Here is a 7,347-nt window from a genome sequence, read left to right on the forward strand (position 1 = left end):
CATAGCAAGGTAGGAACAACACATACATATGGCTCAATCAACTCCTACACATGCTAGTGGGTTTCATCTACTTACTGTGGCAATGACAGGTCATGCAGAGGAAATGGGTTCAACTACCGTAGCACACAGCAGTTTGAAACGCGTTGTCTTAATGCAGTAAAAGAGAGTAGGAGCGAGAACATGGGATTGTATCGATATGATCAAATGGTTGGTTGCTTGCCTGATGGTTCGATGCACTGATACGGTTCTTCGTTAGGGTAATCACGGTACTCCTCGGAGGCAGAACCTGCCGCAAAGAACACCGATACAGAACCATCACCAAACAATGTGCAACAATATGATGCATGCATGAAACATAGCAATATGAGTGTGTTGGGATAATGCTACTAAGACCAGAAGGGTTTGAACCAATTTGAATCAAAGATTCAAATTTCAAACTCAAACATGGCCTTTTAAAGTGTTTTTCCTTGTTCTGCATTAAACATCAGGTTAACTTGTTTAATCATGCATGAGAATAGTACAGATGGATAGATTGGATTTTTCTGATCATTTTTCATATATAATTTGTCTGATTTGGAGTTACAGAATAAAAGTTATGAATTTTTAAAGTTTAAACTATATTCTGGAATTTCCTATATTAGATTAATCCAGAAAATCAATTATTGCGTCAGCCTGACGTCAGTGTGACGTCAGCAGGTCAACGGAACACGTCCGGGTCAAACCTGACAGTGGGTCCCGCGTGTCAGTGTGATTAGATTAATTAAAGTTTAAATAAAACTAAACCTGTTTAATTAACAGGGCTGGGGCCCACCTGTCATTGACTCAGGGGAGTCAACTAGGGCCCACCCGTGGTCAAACCCGGGTCGGCTGCACCGGCGTTTAGTCGCCGGCGAGCCCGACGCGGCGGCGGAAGTGGTTTTGGCTGTTTCGGCAACCAAACGAGCCGCGGAGGCCACCGGAGAGGAGCTGAGGTCGAGCCGCAGCTCTTGGTGGAGTCCGTTGGGGTCGGGGTGGCCGGAGTTGGCGCCGGCGATGACTTTGGCGGCCATCGGGGTTCGGTCGAAGACGAACTTGACGCAAGAGGGGTCGGTGAGGTGCGGGGAGTAGCTAGCTAGGTGCTACGTGACACGGTGAGCATGATGGACACCGTGGAGTGGTCGGAGGGTGACCGGGAGCACGTCGGCGACGAGCTCCACGGCGGTGGGTGCGGTTGAGCTCCGGGAGGTCGCTACACAGCTCGGGAGCAAGAAAAGGAGGGGGGGAAGATGGCTAAGCTCACAGTGAGTGCGACGAAGCCCTTGGTGCGGCCGGAGATGGACCGGAGCGACGACGGCGTTGAAGGGGATCTCCGGCGACGGCGGTTCGGGCGAGGTCGTTGCGATGGACTCGGGCGTAGCGAGCGCTCGGGGCTCGGCTTGCTCGATGGAGTGGACAGCGGCAGAGCTCCTGGACACGATGAGAGGACGCACGGGCGGCGGGGAGCACGGCTACGACGAAGGCACGGCGATGGTGGCGTCGGTCATGGCGGGGGAGCGTGAGGGGGAGGAGCTGGAGAGGAGAGGGGGTGTCTGGGGGGTTTGGGGGAGCAAGGGAGGCCGATCCACGACGTCACCGGGCGAGGGGAGCGGCGAGGCGGCGAGCAGGTGCGTGGCGCGCGCTGCGGTCGCCGTCGGGCACCTGCCTGCCTGCCTGGCCGGCAAGCAGCTCGCTGGAGCGGCGCTGGGCTGGGCCGGCAGGTGGGCCGAAAGCAGGCGTCAGGTAAGTTTTTCCATTTTCTTTCTGTTTTCTGTTTTTTTAATACTTCTGCAACTTTGTTGAATTAAATAAAATACTTAGGCAACTCCTAAAATCACCAAACTACTCCTGGTCCATAGTTGGATTATTTCCAACATGAAACATTTTAGTTTGGAGATATTTGAGCATTTAAATATTTTATATAATTTTAAATGCCCAAATTCAAATATTTATGATTTAATTCAAAAACCCTAAGATGGCCTAGGAAAATGTGCATCACTTTTGGCAGAGGTTCTGAACCAAGACAAAAATGATGGGCATTTTAGAAGGGCATTTCAGGTTCATTGAAAAAGTTTTTAGTAAACCCTAATTGGTTTCAGAGGGGACTGGGGGTTCTGTCATCCCCATTTCAGGTTTCTGATGAAAGAATAAACATGATGCAACACTCTAATGCATGAACTAGCTAGGGTGTGACACGCAGCTCCTCCTTCGCCGCTCTGATTTTGGAGCGGGCTTCCTTGGCTGCTACCATGGCCTTCTCCAGGTCCGTCGCCTTCGCTCGGCTTTCTTTTTCAAGAAGCTGGTAACGGTCGGTGGCATCTTTCAACTCAATGGCCATCTTGGATATTTTTTCCTTGCTTTTGCAATGCACAGCCTGTTCGGCCCTCAGCTCTTCGACCGCCTTTAGAGTGGCCGCATCACTATTCTTGGCTTCTTCCTTGGCTCAGGCAAGTTCCGCCCGAAGAGTCTCCACGGTGGCAGCTCCATCTGCAGTCACAACATATTAAAGATATTGGCATCATGCTCATCTTACTATTTGTTGATCACCGGAGAAATCACATACCCTGTGCCTTGTCGAGCCTCTTGTTGACATGCACGATGTAGGCATCTGCCGCATCAAATTGTCGTTTCAGCTCGGCAAACTCATCAGTCCGGCTAGCCACCGGACCTTCAGCCACCTGCACATGAAGGCAGCCTGATTATTACCGGGGACTATGACCCTCTGTTTGCCGTCATTCTTGACGGCAACCAGAGTCTCAGGGGCTACTATCTGCATAGGGCACACCTAACGTGTGTGGTACTGTAAAAAACATACAACTATTTCACGTACCTCAAAGCCTTTGAGCAGACTCATAAAAGCTTCATGCAACCCGCTTTCGGCGGATGAAATTCTCTCAATCACCGTATCCATTAGCATACGATGCGCTTCTGAGATGGCCGCTTGCTCCAGAAGATCCTTCAGTGCGTCCGATCACACACTGGACGGTTCCAGACTCTTTCTGTTGCTCTCTTTAGGAGCCGAATACCGAGTACTTCGGGTGGCCGATGGATTACCCTCTGGCATTGGTGGATCAGGTGAAACTCTCCACGACGACACTTCAGGGTCGCCCGCCTCATGAGGTGGGGTGGCATGGGGAGGTGTTTCACTCTCCATCATCTCCGAAAGAAGATCCCCCGAAGACGAACTCTGTCGAGAAGGGCTACGATCCGAACTACAAGATATATGCTTTGGTTATTGTCTTCAGAAGTAATGTAGGATACTTCTACTATTAAGTGCTTTTTGTTTACTTATAGCTCAGTAGAGGGCTGATCCCCTGGCGGGCACTGTGCGACAAGAGTACCCTCCGAGGCAGGACCCTCTGGCGAAGATTTCTTCCCCCGTTTGGAAACCTTTGTTTCCGAGTCTTCAGAGGTGGTCCAATTCCTTCTTTGGGGAGATGGAATTTCAGATTCTTCTCCCTGGTTGTCCTCCTTTGTGGAGGCTCTAATTCCCCCGGTTTGGATGAATAATGAGTGAGGCATGCTTTTAGCCTATTTATTTCTCCCTTTATCTTCCCCTGAGGGCACCTGATAAGGCACCGACTCAAGCATTCTGGCTAGTACTAGATTGGCCGAGCCTTCGGGAAGGGGGGACCGAACACCTGATCATCGTCGCCTTTGTTACCTAGTCCTGGTCAAAGAGTGACTTTTCAGAATGATGTTATGATAAATAAAAAGACATCATGTTTGGCCGCGGGATTACTTACTTGGGTATCTGGGCGATTACAGCTCAGACCCGCATCCTCGGTGTTGTCTGGACACTTTATTTGTGGTCCGAAGAACAATTTGTACATCTCTTCGAGCGTTATGTCGAGGAAGTGATGGATAGTTCGTTGTCCTTCCGGGTTGAACTCCCACATACGGAGGGGTCGATGTTTGCAAGGAGGGACTCGACGAACTAGCATGACTTGCATTACCGTGACCAGGCTGACATCTCTCTCGAGGAGATCTCAGATGCGACTCTACAATATCGGCACATCATTTACTAGCCCCCGGGCCAGCCCCTTGTTGATCCATGACGTCAGTTGTGGTGGGGGGCCCGAGCGAAAGGCAGGGGCGGCTACCCACTTGGTACTTCGGGGAGAAGTGATATAAAACCACTCCCGTTTCCATAAACTGGACACCTCCGGGAAGTAACCCTCTGGCCATGGAACATCAGCGCTTTTGCTTATTACGGCACCTCCGCACTCTGCGTGTCACCCCTCGATCATCTTCGGCTTCACATTGAAAGTCTTGAGCCACATGCCGAAGTGTGGGGTAATGCGGAGGAAGGCCTCACATACGACAATGAACGACGAGATGTGAAGGAGGGAATCCGGGGCTAGGTCATGGAAATCCAGCCCATAATAAAACATGAGCCCTAATAAAGGGATCCAGAGCGAGGCCTAGCCCTAAGAGGAAGTGAGAGATGAATACAACGCTCTCGCCGGGTTCAGGAGTGGGAATGACCTGCCCTCGAGCGGGCAGCCTATGCCAGATTTCACCGGTCAAATACCTGGCCTCTCTTAGCTTATTCATGCCTTCCTCCGTGATAGAGGAAGGCATCCACCGACCTTGAAAGTTGTATCTGGACATGGTTGAAGGTCCGAAGCGCCTAACCTGAGCCTTGGGTGTTGGAACTCGAGGCGGGGGAATGATTCGATTGAGTACGAGAAGGAAAAAAGGACATGCATTGGCCTTTTTATAAAGAGCGTGAATATCAAGCGTCCTCCTCATGGCAGTTTGGGACTTGCCTAAAATGGAGGAGTCGTACCAACAGGCACGATTGGGTTACCCACGTTCGTATTGATGAGAATCACGTAATAAGGGGGACACGGTCTCTACTTCGACGAGACGTGTCAAGAAAACCGCCTCGCAACATGTGCAGTGCTGGTTGAGAAAAATGGTTCGAATAAGGACCGGTCCATGACGTGATGTCATGTTACTAAAATGTGTTAGTAGATTAGATTTATGGAAATATTATTCTCTCTGCGGGGGCATGTGGAACTTGTTTTGCAGAGCCGGAGACTATCCTTGTGTTCAAAAATCTTCCATGGAGTATTCGGAGGAAGAACCCGCCTTGCAATGCCGAAGACAAATCTGCGCGCCGGACTCATCATCATTGAAGCCTGGTTCAGGGGCTACTAAGGGAGTCTTGGATTAGGGGGTCTCCGGGCAGCCAGACTATATCCTTTGGCTGGACTGTTGGACTATGAAGATACAAGATTGAAGACTTTGTCCCGTGTCCGGATGGGACTCTCCTTGGCCTGGAAGGCAAACTTCGCAATACGGATATGTAGATCTCCTCCCTTGTAACCGACTCTGTGTAACCCTAGCCCCCTATGGTGTCTATATAAACCGGAGGTTTTAGTCCGTAGGACAACAACAATCATACCATAGGCTAGCTTATAGGGTTTAGCCTCTACGATCTCGTGGTAGATCAACTCTTGTAATACTCATATCATCAAGATCAATCATGTAGGACGTAGGGTATTACCTCCGTCGAGAGGGCCCGAACCTGGGTAAACATCGTGTCCCCCGCCTCCTGTTACCATCCGCCTTGGATGCACAGTTCGGGACCCCTACCCGAGATCCGCCGGTTTTTACACCGACATGCGTGCTAAGAAAGATTGCTTTGTGAAAGCGTGTTCTTCTAGTTTCTATGAAAATAAAGATGAAGATCTAAAAGTTATTGATGTGTCTCCTATTAAATATTTGTTTTTCAATATGAATCTTGGTAATGATGGGACTGAAGATGAGCCACCTTTACCTAGAAGGCGTTCCAAAAATTCGGAGTTTTTAGATCTTGATACAAAAATTGGTAAAAGTGGGATTTAAGAGGTCAAAACTTTAAATATCAATGAACCCACTATTTTGGATTTCAAGGAATTTAATTATGATAATTGCTCTTTGATAGATTGTATTTCCTTGTTGAAATCCGTGCTAAATTCTCCTCATGCTTATAGTCAAAATAAAGTTTTTACTAAACATATTGTTGATGCTTTGATACAATCTTATGAAGAAAAACTTGAGTTGGAAGTTTCTATCCCTAGAAAACTTTATGATGAGTGGGAACCTACTATTAAAATTAAAATTAAAGATCGTGAATGCTATGCTTTGCGTGATTTGGGTGCTAGTGTTTCCACGATTCCAAAAACTTTATGTGATTTGCTAGGATTCCGTGAATTTGATGATTGTTCTTTAAACTTGCACCTTGCAGATTCCACTATTAAGAAACCTATCGGAAGAATTAATGATGTTCTTATTATTGCAAATAGGAACTATGTGCCCGTAGATTTAATCGTTCTTGACATAGATTGCAATCCTTCATATCCTCTTATTCTTGGTAGACCTTTCCTTAGAACGATTGGTGCAATTATTGATATGAAGGAAGGGAATATTAGATTCAAATTTACGTTAAGGAAAGGCATGGAATACTTCCCTAGAAAGAAAATTAAATTACCATATGAATCTATTATGAGAGCCACTTATGGATTTCCAACCAAAGATGGCAATACCTAGATCTATCCTTGCTTTTATGCCTAGCTAGGGGCGTTAAACGATAGCGCTTGTTGGGAGACAACCCAATTTTATTTTTATTCCTTGATTTTCGCTCCTGTTTAGTAATAAATAATTTATTTATCCTCTTTTTTGGTTGTGTTTTTTGTGTTTAATTAGTGTTTGTAACAAGTAGAACCGTTGGGAAGACTTGGGGAAAGTCTTTTTGATCTTGCAGTAAAAAACAGAAACTTTAGCACTCACGAGAATTACTGCCATTTTTATTTGAAAGGTTCTATTTAGTTAATTGTTTTTCAGATGATTAATAGATGAATTACTCACGTCCAGAAATTTATTTTATAATTTTTGGGGTTCCATAAGTATTCGAAACCTACAGATTACTACAGACTGTTCTGTTTTTGACAGATTCTGTTTTTCGTGTGTTGTTTGCTTATTTTGATGAATCTATGGATAGTAAAAGAGTTTATAAACCATAGAGAAGTTGGAATACAGTAGGTTTAACACCAATATAAATAAATAATGAGTTCATTACAGTACCTTGAAGTGGTGGTTTGTTTTTCTTTTACTAACGGATCTCACGAACATTTTCTTTTTAAGTTTTGTGTTGTGAAGTTTTCAAGTTTTGGGTAAAGATTTGATGGATTATGGAACAAGGAGTGGCAAGAGCCTAAGCTTAGGGATGCCCATGGCACCAACGGTAAAATTCAAGGACACCAAAAAGCCTAAACTTGGGGATGCCCCGGAAGGCATCCCCTCTTTCGTCTTCGTCCATCGGTAACTTTACTTGGAGCTATA

This window comes from Triticum dicoccoides, chromosome 6A (assembly GCF_002162155.2).
Source record: "Triticum dicoccoides isolate Atlit2015 ecotype Zavitan chromosome 6A, WEW_v2.0, whole genome shotgun sequence".
Lineage (NCBI taxonomy): Eukaryota > Viridiplantae > Streptophyta > Magnoliopsida > Poales > Poaceae > Triticum > Triticum dicoccoides.